This window comes from Bubalus kerabau, chromosome 11 (genome assembly GCF_029407905.1).
Source record: "Bubalus kerabau isolate K-KA32 ecotype Philippines breed swamp buffalo chromosome 11, PCC_UOA_SB_1v2, whole genome shotgun sequence".
Lineage (NCBI taxonomy): Eukaryota > Metazoa > Chordata > Mammalia > Artiodactyla > Bovidae > Bubalus > Bubalus kerabau.
The window spans coordinates 107,977,760-107,994,009 of NC_073634.1; positions in this window are offsets into that span (position 1 = coordinate 107,977,760).

A 16,250-nucleotide genomic window follows, 5' to 3' on the forward strand; every position below is an offset into this window, starting at 1 on the left:
GCCTCCTGGACTGCAGCGGTCCCCTCCCTGGAATGGATGTTTGGGGACTGCTCAAAGAACATTCTAGAGGAGTGACGTGACATCCACCCATCAGAGGGGCCTTGCAGGGTCTCAACACTCCCCTCCTTGAGCTGCTTGCAAGTTCAAGTTTCTTGGGGGGGATTCTCCCTCAACCAAGCACGTGGGGGCCTTCCTCCTGCCCCGCTCACTTCCCCTAGGAGCTGGAGCGTTGGCCCCAGACTGGAGATGATCAAACACACGATGCGGGAATAAAGTGCAAACAAGGGTGCCAGAGACCACGGGGGCCAGCTCTGTGCTGGGTCCTCCTTCCCTGGGTCTCCCAAGACCGGTCATGTGGAAATAAAAGCTCCATCTTCCAGGAAATTAATGAAAACCGCATTTATGAGCAGCTGTTCTCGGGTGTGATCTCTGTTAAGGGGCCGGTGGGTCCAGGAGTGAACTGTGGAAGCCTTGTCCATCTTGTGTTTGTAAAGGGACCTGGGGGAAGCAGTGCTGGGTGGGGTTGGGGCGGCCGGCGGGGGGCTCCTCGGTCAGGGCAGCTGCAGGCACTCAGTGACTGGATTCAGTCTCACGGGGAAACACCCGAGAAGCTGATCTTCTTTTAATGCATTTGGGGTGCTAAGTGCTGGTAGAGGAGTGGGGTTTACTCTGGGGCTCAGTGTGCACCTCTAATGCATCAGCAGCCACCGGGGTACCCAGCAGCTGTTACTCTAATTAGCAATCCAAGCATGTTTTTGTTCCCTGAAGGGGTGGATGAAATTTCTAAGATTCCATATTTCTGGCCGCTTCTATTGCAGCAGCCCGAGCAGTGTGCTAAGCATTTTACAAGCATCACTCGATTCTGTGCTTGCAACAAACTGTGAAGAGGGTTCCCTCTCACATCCAGTTTACAGAGGGGAAAGCAAGGACCAGAGAGGGGAAGCGACTTCCCCAGGGTTGCTCAGCTGGGAAGCGGCTCCCCACGTCTGCCGTGGGGACCCCTGCGCTCCACCCAGTGGAGGGGTCTTAGGGACGTGTGTCCCAACCCTGGGCCAGGTGGGGCTGAAGCATCAACTCAGATGCTGACTCCCTGCTTACTTATCCCGGTGGTGCCACCTGCCAGCCGCAGTTCAGGGAGGGGGCAATTCCCTGGGTTTATCCCGGTCCAGACGAAGGCGGGATGTTTTGCCAAAAGCTCGCCCTCTGGCTGCTCACCTCATTTACCTTTTCAACTCCCAGAGAGACTGCCATGTTGGATCGAGGGGCAAAAGGTCTTTTCCATGTTGTGTTAGAGTCATCTGCATGGGAGCCTCACAGATGATGGAAATAAAATATTTACCATTTGGAGCAAAAAGCCCTGGGAGCAAAGGGGGTGCAATGAGCGGAGGAGGCTTAGCCGCAAACAGCTGTTGCCCAGCTGTGGCCGTGGGGGCGGGCACTGGGCCCTGAGGCTGGGCCAGGGCTGCTCTGTGCCTCCGGCCATTTGGGGCTCCCCGGGGCACACCTGGGGCGCGTCTGCCCACCCCTCCAGGCCCAGGCCTCTTTCCCGGCGCTGCGAGCCTCAGGCCTGCAAAGCCTGTCCTTGGACGCCGCCCGAGCCCCTCCACCGTGCCCCCCTCTCTGCCCACCCCCCTCCCCCCGGCCCATCAGCTCCCCTCCCCGGCTTCCTCACTGACCAGCTGTGGGGTTGGTGAGGCCAACCAACTGTGACCAGCCTCACTCCCCCGTCCCCGTGGGCCCTGCAACCCCTGCAACCCCGTGGAGATGCCCAGGGAGGCCCTGGGGGGCCGGGGGGCAGGTCCAGCTGAAAGGACCCATGAGGACTCCGAGGGCCAGGCGGGAAGGGGGTTGCCCAGACTGCTGGCTCCTGGAGTGCAAGGCTGTGTCCAGTCCCTTCCCCAGCCCAAGCTCCGTGTCCCCACCCCTCCACCGCTGCCGTCCTTGGCTCTGGTAACGCCAGTTAGGGTATGCAAGGTGGTATGTGCTGCCACGTCAGCTGTGCTGGACCCTCGTGACCCTGTGGCCCATGACCCTGTGGCCCATGACCCCGTGGCCCGACTCTCGTGACCCTGTGGACTGTAGCCCGACTCTCGTGACCCCATGGACCATGACCCTGTGGACCGTGGCCCGACTCTCGTGACCCCTGGACTGTGGGCTGACTCTCATGACCCTGTGGACTGTGGCCCAACTTGTGTGACCCCCATGGACCGTGGCCCTCCAGAAGTGAGGCTGAGGCTGGAGAATTACTCCCTTACTAATGGAGTGCACACTCTAACCTGCTCTCGGTTCCCAGCTGGGCAGTCCATCCCCCACTCCCGGCTGTCCCCTCTCCCGGGACGGGGGACTCAAGCGTGGTGAGAAGGCTGACCTGTTGTCTGGACGGTGAGCCCCGAGCTCCTTGCCATCAGGCCATGCCGCTCCTTCTAGGGCCCCTAAAGCAGCCCCCGGTGTCCCTGCCCTCATGAGAACCCAGGGAGGGTCTGGCAGTGCCTTCAGGGAGGCGGGTCTTAGAACCCTCCTGGGTGAGAGGACCCAGAACGTGGCCAGGGGAGACCTCTGTGAATGGTCCCCAGACCCTGCCCCTGAGTGACCTCCACACTGGCTTGTGGTGACCCAGGGACCCACTCCTCATGTGCAAGACAAGGGCCCTGTTGAATCTCAGGTTCAACCAGAGGGAAGAGTCCACCCAGCCTGTGGGGAGGGCTCTGGAGCCAGAAGCCATGGGAGGGGTCCTCGAAGCTTTAATGGCCAGCCTCAGACGACCTCCTGGAGTCGGCCGAGCGCGGACGCGTGGCCCCTCAGCCTTGCTGGGGAGCAGCGTTCTGTGCAGGGGAGGGGGCTGCTCGGCCAGCCTGGCTGGGTGCCAGCAGGCTGGAGGGGCCGCATCTCTGCCTGGAGGGGCAAGGCCCCTCGTCCAGCATCTGCGAAGCCCGTGGCACCCCAGGCTCCCTCCCAAGACGGCAGCACCTCCCCGCGCTCTGCAGGACGGGGCAGTCGAGTCACCACGTCTTCCTGCTTTGCAATCTGGTCCACCCTGCAATTTGCTGTTAGTCAGAGTGCTTAGGTAAGCGGGATCAGCCTCAAACATTTTGTAAGGGTGATACAGATCGTTTCGAGGAAGGAACCGTTAGCCAGATTCCACCCCCGCTCCCCCGCCCCATGCCCACCGTGATAAGAACGGCACGGCTGCCCAGGAGTGGTTTGCGCCACGTGCCAGGCTCACCTGCTGGGTGACCTTGGGCAGCGACCTAGCCTCTCTGTGTCTGTTTCTCGTCCATGTTGCAGGGATGGTGAGGGTGCCCACATCCCAGGGAAGCATGTAGAGCGGCACCCACGGCTAACCTCTCGGTGCTGGGGCGACACCTCCATGGCCTGCGGTGTTCTTGCCTTTACAAGCAGTGGGGCCGTGAATGCTCTCCTGTGTGTATCTTGGCCTCCTTCCTTAAAAGAAAGTGAATGTGTGCTGCGGAGTTGCCAGCAGAGAGGCCGAAGGTGCATTTTAAGTGTGGATCGGGAGGAGCAGAGTGTCCTGCCAACAAGAACAGGACTCAGTGTCACACCGGGCCTCAGGCCTGCTTCTCTCCCAAACCCTCGCCAACAGCAGGTATTGAAAGCCTTCACAGTTCTGCCAGTGTAATAGCTCAAAAAAATTTGAGTCGGGTTTCACATCTTTTCATGTAATTGCAGACTTCTTGATTTGTGCAAGCTCTTGGATTATGAGCTATTTCAAGTCCTAAAAGATGATGCTGTTAAAGTGCTGTGCTCAATATGCCAGCAAATTTGGCAAACTCAGCAGTGGCCACAGGACTGGAAAATGTCAGTTTTCATTCCAATCCCAAAAAAAGGTAATGCCAAAGAATGCTCAAACTACTGCACAATTGCACTCATCTCACACACTAGCAAAGTCATGCTCAAAATTCTCCAAGCCAGGCTTCAACAGTACATGAACCAGATGTACTGGAAGCTTCAGCAGAGTTTCCAGATGTTCAAGCTGGTTTTAGAAAAGGCAGAGGAACCAGAGATCAAATTGCCAACATCCGCTGGATCATGGAAAAAGCAAGATAGTTTCAGAAAAACATCTACTTCTGCTTTACTGACTATGCCAAAGCCTTTGACTGTGTGGATCACAACAAACTGTGGAAAATTCTTAAAAAGACAGGAATACCAGACCACCTTACCTGCCTCTTGAGAAATCTCTATGCAGGTCATGAAGCAAGAGTTAGAACTGGACATGGAACAACAGACTGGTTCCAAATAGGGAAAGGAGTACATCAAGGCTGTATATTGTCACCCTGCTTATTTAACTTATATGCAGAGTACATCCTGAGAAATGCTGGGCTGGATGAAGCACAATCTAGAATCAAGATTGCTGGGAGAAATATGAATAACTTCAGATATGCAGATGACATCACCCTTATGGCTGAAAGTGAAGAGGAACTGAGGAGACTCTTGATGAAAGTGAAAGAAGAGAGTGAAAAAGATGGCTTAAAACTCAACATTCAAAAAACAAAGATCATGGCCTCCGGTCCCATCACTTCATAGCAAATAGATGGGGAAACAATGGAAACAGTGTCAGACTTTATTTTTTTGGGCTCCAAAATCACTGCAGATGGTGATTGCAGCCATGAAATTGAAAGATGCTTGCTCCTTGAAAAAAAAAAGCCATGACAAACCTAGACAGCGTATTAAAAAGCAGAGACATTATTTTGTGGACAAAGGTCCATCTAGTCAAAGCTATGGTTTTTCCAGGAGTCGTGTATAGATGTGAGAGTTGGAATATAAAGAAAGCTGAGTGCTGAAGAATTGATGCTTTTGAACTGTGGTGTTGGAGAAGACTCTTGAGAGTCCCTGGGACTGCAATGAGATCAATCCAGTCAATCCTAAAGGAAATCAGTCCAGAATATTCATTGGAAGGACTGATGCTGAAGCTGAAACTCTAATACATTTGCCACCTGATGGAAAGAATTGACTCATTGGAAAAGACCCTGATGCTAGGAAAGATTGAAGGAGGGAGGAGAAGGGGACGACAGAGGATAAGATGGCTGGATGGCATCATGGACTCAATGGACATGAGTTTGAGCAAACTCCAGGAGATGGTGATGGACAGGAAGGCCTGGCGTGCTGCAGTCCATAGGGTCACAGAGTCAGATGTGACTGAGAGACTGAACTGAACTGATTTGTGTAAGCTCTTGGTTTATGAAGGAATTGAACCTTGGTTTATCCTGTAGCAAGTTTTTGGGTTTTTTTTTGCTGGGTTATCTTTGTATTTGGATGTGTATGTGAGACAGTTACGTCCCTATGCGTGTATGTGCACACACACATGCGTACACACACCTTCGTCTGCACGTAATAGCATCTCTACGATATACAGGTATATATATGCATGAGTGTACACGCTTTGCAGAAGCCTCACATTTTATGTATGCAAATCAATCAATATTTTGGGGGCGGTATGGTCCAGAATGGTCTTTTCCACTCCAAGACTGTATTACAAATCCATATGTGGCTTGTTTCCTGACTTTTTACTGTTTTATTTTTCATGTTTAAAACTCTGTCCTTGTGGAATTTGTTTTGGTGGAAGGAGAGAGTAGGAATTCAGGTCTTCCTTAAGCTTTTTTCCTCCAAATGACTAGTCATTTGCTCGACCATAATTTACAGGGCATCCCATCTTCTCCCTCCAATTTATCGTCTTCTGCAATTCCACATGTCTTTCTGGGTTATTTCTGGATTTGCTCACTTCCTCTGGTGGCCTGAGGTCTCCAGCTCCCAGCTGTTTCAAACGTGCAGGCTTTAAAGTTGGGGAGGGCTGCTTTGGCGACTTAAGTGTCAAAGCAGAAAGTTCTGGTCTGTCCTCATGGAGCCATTGTCTTATTTAAACTAAAAAAAATAATTTCTTAAATTCATTGCAGTACCACCATAGTATTGTAACGAGGATTCAGTTCCCACAAATAGATAATTTCAGGAGGAAATGACATCCTTATATTTAATATGCCTTCTGTCCACGAAAAGGTCTCTCTTCCTTTTTCATCTGATTTTATAGAACTTAGGTTTGATGCTTTCTTCCTATGGATCCCACACAATGTTGTTTCATAGTCTTAGTTATTTTGGAAAGTTTTAGTTTTTTGTAAGCTGGCATTGCTTCTTTTTATTTGTTTCTTTTTTTAAAGATTTCTCGATTTGGAGCACTTTTAAAGTCAGTATTGAATTTGTTACAATACTGCTTCTGTTTTATGCTTTTTTGTTTTTTTGGCTGCAAGGCACGTGTAATCTTAGCTCCCTGAGCAGAGCGTGAATCTGGGTCCCCTGCACCGAGAGGTGGAATCTTGCCCACTGGACCCCAGGGACGTCCCTTCCTTTACACGCTCTGAGGGCTTTGTTTCTTTATAGGAAAGCAGCTGATGCTGTTCACTTGAGTTAGTGACCAGGCCCTGGTGGCTCAGATGGTGATGAATCCACCTGCAACGCGGGAGACCCGGGTTTGATCCCTGAGTCAGGAAGATTCCCTGGAGGAGGGCATGGCAACCCAGTCCAGTCTTCTTGCCTGGAGAACCCCCTGGACAGAGGAGCCTGTCAGGCTGCAGTCCATGGGGTCACAAGAGTCAGACACGAGTGAGCGAATAACACCATCACATTTCACTGTCCCCGCGCAGGGTGGACGCCAAGCCCGAGCAGCTCTTGGGCACTCTCTCTGCAGAGGACGGGGCTTGGGTGGGGTGTCCACGCTCCAGAGGAAGGGAGGGCATTTGAAACTGGAGGACAGCTCATCTTTTGAATCCTAGACCAGTTCTCTGCCTCCTATCATCAAAAAATGTAGAAAGTGGGGGCAGGGAAAGGAGAGGATTACCCACGCTGGACCATCTGCTGGGAGGCGCTTGTAATTAGCACAGCCTTTAATAGCTGGGATTCCTTCGCCGGCTTGCTGGAGGCAGCCTGCAAATACCAGCGGCCTGAGTCACATTCGGGTGCCATCGTGGAGGATGGGCGGGAGAGCCAGACGGGGGTCACTGTCCCCCCAGGGGGCCGCCCCAGGCCGGTCCTCCCTCCCAGAGCTCCTCCCCACCACCCTGGGCAGGCTTTCCCTTCAAGCAACAAGCTAACTTTCTTTTCTTCTAAATAAAGGCCTCAATGGGGTTACACAGCAAAGGGAACAGGAGTGTCCCCAGACACACAGATGGATCTCACTTAAGGAGGCCTTAGAGGCGGTGGGGGCGCTCTGGGGTGGGGTGAGGGGACACAGGTAGGCGGGGCTCCGAGCTCCAGTGAGAAGGTTGGCTCCATAGCGGCCACCGCCTGGGTGTCGCACCTGGCACCACCCCGTGATCATTCATTAAGCCACACTTTGGCAATCTCTGCATTTTTCCGTCACGCTCATCCCATTAAAAAGAAAGTTCCAGAGAAGTTCCAGGGGGCATTTTACTAAAATCTGTTGTTCTGAGCAGTGAAGTCTAAACCGGGAAACATCTGGATTTCCAGGTCGCAGGAAATTACAGGCCACGTTTGGAATACCAACGACACGGCGGCCACGTCCATCAGAGACGGGGCGGAGAGCGGAGACTTCTCTCCCGAGGAGGCCCAAGAGCAGGCTGATTCGTTTCCTCGAAAAGCCCCTAAGGATTTTTTTTTTAGCATCTGAAACTCATCTTTCCCTGCTCAATTTGAACTTCGTGTGGCAAGCAAGCGAGCCTGTGTGCCTCCCAGAGCATGAGGGCTCATTGAAGACACGGAGCCGCGTCTGTGGCCTCAGCCAGTGGGAAGCCAGACCCTTGTGCTTCAGTGGGTTGAAATTTCATTCTGACAAACCAGTGCCTTGGTGGTTTGGCCCAATTACAGGCTTCAGGCCCTCGGCTGGCACAGTCCACAGCTCCTTGTGGCTCCGGGAGCTTTTCAGGTGGGGAGCCCCCGTGCTTTGACCTGTGGGGACCCTCCTCCAGGCGGTGGATCCGAAGCCGAGCAGCCTGCACCTTCTCGGGTTGCAGCCTGAATGGTGGAACCCCATCCGTCATATTCCCCAAGGCCCGGGAAGAGGTTTGGTTGACTAGGAAAAGTGCAACGTGAGCTCCTTCTGGTGGGTTCTGCATTCTTTCCTAGTGAAGTATTGTGCATGGAAAACCAGAATATATGGTCAGCATTCTTCCTATAAACAGAGCGATTGTACATTGTGGAGGAATTACTTAGCGATGACTGGGGGGAGGTTGCCATGGTTACCCTTCCCCCACCCACGTGGTCCTGGCGGCTGCCTACGTGGAAGCCGGCACTGCGGTACCCAACTGGCACTTGGCCACCGAGGCTGTCTTGCTTCTCTGTTTCTGCCGGGACCTCGCGAGAGCGGGCAGTGGTTCTGGGCCAGCACGTTTCTGAGTTTCCTTGGCGTCTGACACAGGAAGTCCCGAGGAAGCCCAGAAGGCGAAACGGACTAAAGTGGGCTGCTCTCGTCGACACCCGGGGGAGCCGCCCCCTCACCCCTCGGGGGCAGCCTCTTCCTCCCCAGTGGACCCCTTGGGGCTCCTGAAAACACCATTTGAAAACTACTGGTTTCTCCAGTGTCTGCCCAGAGGTCCTGCTTCTCAGCCCCGTCTATGCTGCCCTTGAGAAAGTTGTGGTCCGTCTGTATAGACGCAGGAGGGCCTGAGATCTTTCCAGCTTGAGGCTGCCTGGTGTGGACATAGAATTCTTTCCTTGCTGTTTTTCAGTAGAATCTCAGATGTTTTCCTGGAGGAATCTAAGCCTGGCTCCCACACGTGTGCTGCAAATCCCGGTCAAGAGTCGCACGTGCACTCACGGCAGCAGCAGGGCTCTCTTCCACGCCTAGCGTACGTGCGGCGTTTCTTCCAGCAGACCCTAGAAGCGCAGTCAGTGGACACTCAGTCCCCACGGCTTTCTCGTACAGCTAATCAAAAGCACACTCGCCCCGGGAAGAGGCTCCTGGCACTGTCCTGCCCCCTGCCCGCTGGAGGGAGCCTCTGGGGACCATCAGGGATGCTGCCTCTCCAGCCCCCAGCCCCCTTCCCCTCCTCCCCCGCCCTCCCCCAACCCCATGCAGGGTGCGGCCCCAGCCCCTCCCTCTACACCTGGTCTGGCATCGCAGGGCTGGGGAGATGGATTCTCTGGAGGCCTTGAAAATGCAGAGTGGTCTGGGGGGCGGTCCTCCAGGCACCAAGGCCTGAGAGAGTGAGGGGCCCCGGCCCGGGTGGAGGGAGAGCCGGGCCAACCAGCCGTGAGGCCAGGGCCGCAGGCCACCCCGTGGGGAGGCTGGAGTGGATGGCGGCCTCGGGAAAGGGGCCGGGACTCTGTGCCTGGCCCAGTGAGTCGCTGGAGGCACTGGACCATGGAGGGGAGACCACGCGTAGCAGGCTCCTCCAGTCCAGAGCAGGGGCCCAAGAGACGGAGCCTCCAGGGGGCCGAGCGCCCCGGGCGTCCCTCCTGCTGCGGGGTCCTGGTCCAGTCACCGGGTGCCTCCTGGCCCCCCGGCCTGGGGAAACAGCTCCTCCTGGGGCTGCGGTTGAGCCCTTTCCAGGGGTCCTTCATAGAACAGGCAGGGGGCGGGCACAGAGTGCCTCTCTGCTGGCCCCAGCGCGCCACCGCCACCGTATCAGAGAGAAAGGGTCTGCAGGGAGCCGAGCCCCAGGCCCGGAGGGCTCATGTGCTAGAGGTGTGCATGGAGCTGGCCCTTGCTCCCTCCCCGCCCCCGCCTCGCCATGCACACTCGCACCCAGCAAGGCCGTGTCAACAGGAGGCCATGGCGGGGGTGGCTGGTGGGGCCCTGACAGCCTCTGGTAGAAGTGCTTCTCTCCAGGAGCCTGGAGTTATGTGGACAGACAGACAGGACAGACCGGCTTTCATTTAATTGCCAGCAGCGCTGGTGAGCAGGCCCACCCCCGCTCCCTTCCCCGGGCTCTTAGACCCCTCCCTGCGTTGGCCCTCTTGGGGGCGGGCCGTGGGTTTAGGGTGGGCGCCGTGTCCTGGAGGGCCCCCAGCCTCACACTCACGGGGTGTCGTCTCCGAGCTGGTCTCAGCTGCCTCTTCAGAGGCCCATCTATGGCCCCGTCAGGCCTCACTCCCGGGGCTGCACTGTCCCAGCCGGGGCGGCCGGAGCCGACCGGCTGTGCCTCTCCTGAGCTCTGGGTCAGAGACATCACGATGGGAGCATGGAGTCCGGCCAGGTGGGAATATTGATGCCATAGAGACTGGCAAGTGGTTCTGATACCCACCAGGGCGCTCGGCCTCCTTAATCACTAGAAGGGGACTGCAGGCCTGCGGGTGCCAGAGGCGTAAGGGACGCGGGCTCGATCCCGGGCTGGAAGATCCCCCGGAGGAGGCAACGGCAAGCCGCTCCAGTATTCTTGCCGGGAGAATCCTGTAGGCAAAGGGGCCTGACGGGCTCCAGTCCATGGGATCACAAAGAGTCGGACAAGACTGAGCGACTTACAGTAACCGAGGCTGTATCGGGGCGCCTGCTGCGCACGGGGGAGCGAGACCCGTAACTGGCTCCCCTGCTCGCCTGCCCCCTGACACGTCAGAGGAGGCAGCCCTGCTCCAGCCCTGGAGCTGCTGTTTAACATTTCCTGGCACGCAACTGAAGGGCCCGCGGCCACGCTTCCCCACAGGCAGCGTGTGCACGCGTGCGTGCCTCTGTGTATCACACGCCTGTATGGTACTTCTCTCACCCTCACTGCCAACCCAAAGGGACAGGCATCGTCTCCACTTCCCTGATGAGAAAGTCGGTGCAGAGGCGTCAGACCACTTCCCAGATTCACACACTGAGCCCAGGCGTGTCTGAGTCCAGACCCCAGTGTCCCTTGTGTGGGCATCCTGGGTGGCACTGGTCCAGAGCCCGCCTGCCACCGAGGGAGACACAGGAGGTGCAGGCTTGATCCGGGGTCGAGAAGATCCTCTGGAGGAGGAAATGGCACCCAACTCCAGTATTCAAGCCTGGGAAATCCCATGGACAGAGGAGCCCGGCGGGCTGCAGTCCAGGGGGTCACAGAAGAGTCGGACACACGAGTGTGAGCATGAGTCCCCTGAGCGTGTCTGGTTGTGTTTCCCTTCTGGCTGAAACTCGTTCTGTTGCTGGTGCCCAGACCACTTCTGCCCACGGAGCTCAGCAGCACGCTTCTTCCCTGAGATCCTCCTGGTCTGAACAATGACTTTGGCTGCTTGGAGGGTGAGTGGCTGGGCAAAGCGGAGCGTCAGAGCTTCTCAGGTTCTTGCTGGCTTGCCCTGAATCTGTGGAATCCCCGTGTATCCCAGGCCAACCTTATTAGGAGGGAGCCCTGGAGCTGACCGAGCGTTTGGTCTGGTGGTTCCACCGGCCCAGCGGGGGCCGTGTGCCAGCCTGGGGCAGTGGTGGGGTGGGGTCCATAGCCTGGGGCGGGGGGGGGGGGTCCGTAGCCGGGGGTTGGGGTAGGGATGCCATACAGGGGACAGGACCCTTGTCCCCTGGGGGAGTTGAGGGTCCCGGCCTACCTTTTGCCCCTAGAGTATTGGGTGTGGTTTATGGAAAAACCAGAAAAAGAAAGCCATACTTCGCAGCCCTGCATGGGGCTGAAATCAAGTGAAATTTGTAGTACGAAAGTAAAGGTTTCATTAGGCTTCTTTCCCCGTATTTTAGGGTTGTTTTACATGATTGTTTTTGGTTTAGAACTGTGTCCCAGGGGGTGGAGGTGGGTGGGCACTGGCCTTGGCCACCTGGGGGCCTCTGAAGGCTGTCCCTGGCCGTGGGGGCCTCTCCTGAGCCATTGGGGGGCTTGCTCCGACTCTCCCTGGGTGAGTCGTGGGGGCCTCCCTGAGCTGACCAAGAGGTTCTTGGCACTCTGACTGAGTCTCCTCCTCCGTCTCTTGATGCCTCTGGGATCTTTCAGTCACTTAAGTCCTCAGTTATGTCTGACTCTCTGCGACTCCATGGACTGCAGCATTCTAGGCCTCCCCGTCCATCACCATCTCCCGGAGCTTGCTCTAACCCATGTCCATCGAGTCGGTGATGCCATCCAACCATCTCATCCTCTGTCACCTTCTCCTCCTGCCTTCAATCTTTCCCAGCATCTGGGTCTTTTCAAATGAGTCAGGTCTTTGCATCAGGTGGCCAGAGTATTGGAGTTTCAGCTTCAGCATCAGTAGAATATTCATTTAAAGTATCTGGTTCAAGTTCATACTCTTTCCCCACCATTAGAAAAAGAAGAATTTCTGTCTAATGGCAATGCTAACTTTCTCTGACCCTCGTCTCTGGTTGGTTCGGGACCCTGCTCCAGGGCAGGTCCCGGCGGCCAGAGACGGCGACCTCGCTGCTTCTTGGTTTCTGATCCCTGACAGCCTCCCGGGTAAGCCCGGCTCAGGAGCCCACCGTTGGCATCATGCGTTCAGCAAGCATCAGCCAGCGGCTCTGGGTCAGCCCGGCTCAGGCACGGCCCACCGGGAGGGCTCAGCCCTGGGGAGCCAGGGCGGACTTCTGAGGAGACCCAGGGGAAACGTGGGCTGCAGCTGTTGCCCGTGGGAGACCCTCACTCCCAGGCCCTGGGGAGCCTTCTGCCCCCCTCCCCCGCCAGCTAGGGTTCCACTGAGACAGGGGACACGGGGGCACGCCCCAGGACCTGCGCTCACGTGTCCCCACCCAAGCTGGCTGCCTCCTCTGCAGCAGTGCGGGCCGCTGGCCTGGTCGCTCCAGCCCTGAGAGCCCCACAGCCTTCTCTGTGCTCATCCATGCCTCCTCCCAGGACCAGGGGCATCTTTGTGTCCAGAGCAGCTTGACTGGTGAGAGGGAAAGTGCAGGGGTGGGGACACCCCCCTGATGATGGGCTGGGTGCCGCACCCGGGAGTATCCTCGAGCCGCTGCCCGTCGGGTCCTGCTCCGCTCGCGGCCCCCCACCTTCCTGCTTCTGCCCCCCAGACTCTTCCCTCCGACTCGTCTCCTCCTGGCTGTCCTGGACCATCGTGGCTTGGGGTCCCCTCCAGCGCCGACTCTGAGGGCCCAGGCAGGGCCTTGCTCCTCCGCCTTTCGCTGCCTCCGTCTCTGTGTAGGGCAGCGTTTTTCACTGAGCACCCCAATCAGCTACCAGAGGCGGCCTCGGGCCGTGCGGAGGATCCAGAGGTGCCCCAGGAGAGCCGTGGGGGACCAGCCGCATCTGTTGTGGGACTGAGAAGCAAGGGGGCCCAGATTGCTGGGCACTCGGGACAGACGGGGGCCTGTCCTTTGCTGTCCTGGGGCGGACAGCTCCACCCGCCTGCTGCCTCCGTGAGGGCGACGCACGGTGACCCTGCTTCTGGAGCTGGGGGATCCGAGGCGGGAGACGCTGCGCCCCAGGCACACAGCCAGGGCCCCGCCTGCGGTCAGCTCCACCCTTCTGCTGCCTCCGTGAGGGCGATGCACGGTGACCCTGCTTCTGGAGCTGGGGGATCCGAGGCTGGAGACGCTGCGTCCCCGGCACACAGCCAGGGCCCCGCCCGCGGTCAGAGCTGGTGCCAAGGTGGACTTGAGGCTCTGTCGCCCCGGAAGATGAAAAAGCAGGGTCACCGAGCTCTCTGGTCTCAGCTCCCCACCAAGTGGAGACTGCGGAGGTCCCAGGAGCTGCCCTCTAGGAACCCCCACTGCCAGAGGGTGCCCTGCCCCAGTGAGGGAGGGAGACTTGGCAGGGAGGGAGGGGGACGGCCAGGCTCCCGCCCGGCTCGGTTGCATCAGCCTCCCCGGCCCCACCCGAGGCTGCCGAGTGGTGGTCACCATGTAGGGAGTGATGCTGGGCGGCCCCGAGGTCCTGAGACCCGGAACAGCCTGGCCTGACGGGCCCCGCTCCCCTGCAGCCCCTGCTCTATAGGCTCGGAGGGGACACGGCCACCACGGTTTAGTTGTTTAGATCTGGAACGTTCTTCTTCCCACAAGTTGTCTGCTGTGCATAAGAGGTTTGTCTTATTCATCCTGCCATACCCAAGGACTTGGCACAGGCTGGGGATGCAGAAAAGCCATTTTCACGACTGATTTATGTCCCCTCTTGTGAGAAATTGGGGTCACTGTGATAACGAGCTGGTGACAGAGCTGACGGAGGCCCTGCCGGAGCCTTCCCTGGGGAGCTCACCTCCTCGTGGAGATGGGGCAGGAGGTCTGTACACCCTTCTCTGACCAGTCCCCCCCCCGCCACTGCACCCCTGGTGGTCGGTCTGGGGGCCCCTGGCCCCCTGCCTCCACCCAAGCCACTTTGAAAGCCCCTCCCTGACGACTCAGCCCTAGCACAGAAGAACTGTAAATCAGCCTTCCTTCTGGGACGATTAAAAAAATCACTCTATTAGCGGTTGACTCACAGTCTAAAAATGTGCTTCACGGCACATCTGCGGCCACCGCACACGGTTCGGTGGGACGAGCCCCGAGCCGTGCTCCGCGGCCCTTCTGCAGGGAATGGCCCTTTCCCAGCGAGCGCCTGCCTGCCTGCCCACCGCCGCCCTCTGCCGGGCCCTCCCCATTCCCAGCCCTGGGGTTTGGCCCGAGACCCTGGTGAAGGGAGACGGGGAGGAAGCCATCTGGAGAGGAATCAGTGCTCAGACAAGAGAGGAAATTGCCCTGAGATGATTGAAATGGCAAAAGGGGGGAAGCCTGGACGGCTGAGTGGAGTGAAAGAGGGCTGGGGCAGGGCTGGGGGCCCGGCGGTGCCCTGCGCTGCTGACCCGGGGCTGGTGGCGGGACCTGGACGGGCGTCCCTCGGGCAGCGGGCTGGGCAGGCAGGGGCAGGACCCCTGGAGAGGTGGAGGGTCTTTCAGGAGCTGAGGGGCGGCAGGTCAAGGAGAATGCCCCCAGGGTGTTCTCCCCGGGAACCTGCTTGCTGTGACGGGAGACATCCGCGTGGCCATGAAGGGCCCACCAGCTGCCGCCCAGGGCCACTGCCGGCCTTTCACACAGCTCCCCGCGGGGTCTGCGGGGCCCTGCCCTGCTTGTCCTGTAAGCAGGCAAGAAAACAGAGGTTTGACCCACCCGCACCGGTTCCTGCAGCCAGGCTTCCCGGACCGTGCCGTCCAGAGAGACAGGGCCGCGTGTTTCGGGGGCCTTGCCTCAGGCTCTTGGGAACATCCTGAAGGAGAAACTCAGAGCTCAAGCAGCAGCGCGGGTCAGGTCCAGGGCCTGTCGAGGCTGCTGAGCAAACACAGGGCCCTCGTCCGGGCCAGCCTGCGTGGTTTCCTTTCAGGAAACCGGAAGTGACCGGGTAGGGGCTGGAGGGACCTGACGCCGCCACCAAGCCTGACAGCTTCTGACAGTGGCCAGACTGACTGAGGTCAGCAGCCCGGCCGTCGGTGGCTTCCCGGGCCCCAGAAGAGCCTGGAGGCTGGACGGCAGTGGGGTTCGGGACTCGGGTCCCCGGATGCCTCCTCTGGCTCCTGGGGCTTCGCTGCGGCTCACAAGCACTGACGGGCAGATGACACAGCAGGACTCTACCCGAGGACACCCCCGGGGCCTCCCCTGCCGTGGCTTTCACCCCCAGACCTTCTGAATGCAAAACAGACACTTCTAGAACACCTGCTGCATGCCAGGCACAGGGCCGGCCCGGCAGAGCAGCAAGGTGGGCCAGGCCCCTCCAGGTTAGGTCTGGAGACGGGAGGCAAGGACTGTGGTTCCCGCCGCACTTTCTCCCTCTTCTCCTGGGCTCCCTGCTTCCTGGGCGCTGGAACAGAGAGTGGGGGCGGCCGAGGCAGGGCCTCCCATCCCGACCTTGCTCTCAGATCTCCTGTGAGGCCCCTGTGATGATGCAAGGGGTTGCTCCCAGCCCCCCGGGACTCGATGGACTCACCGAAGGGTCACGGCGGTGTGGGCTTCCCCACCCCCCACCCCGCCTGGGCTCCTCCTCCCGGCAGCCCCTGGAACCCAGCTCCCTCAGCTGCCCTGCCAGAGCCTCAGGGAGCTTCCCAGCAAGCCCCGAAGGCTCTAGGCCCCTCCATCTTCACAGAAAAGTGTGGAAGCGCCCCTGGGGACAGCGGCGACCTCTTGCTGTCTCCGACATCCCCGACGAGCCCCCAGGCAGAGCAGGGTGGGGGTGGGGGACGGTGAGGGAGGGGCGTTTCATTTTCCCGTGAATACACAGGGTGCTGTGGCCACAGAGGACATCCACCCACTCGGAAGATCTTGAGGGGCACGTAGGGTGAGCTGGGTCCACGGCCTGGGGAGGGCTGGGAGACACTTCGGTGTCCCATCTGCATAGACCTGGGGGTCTGCCCTGGGCAGAGGCTTCTCACTGTGAGTGAGGAGCCCCACCCACGGGTCAGGGAGCAGCGCAAACTCCAGG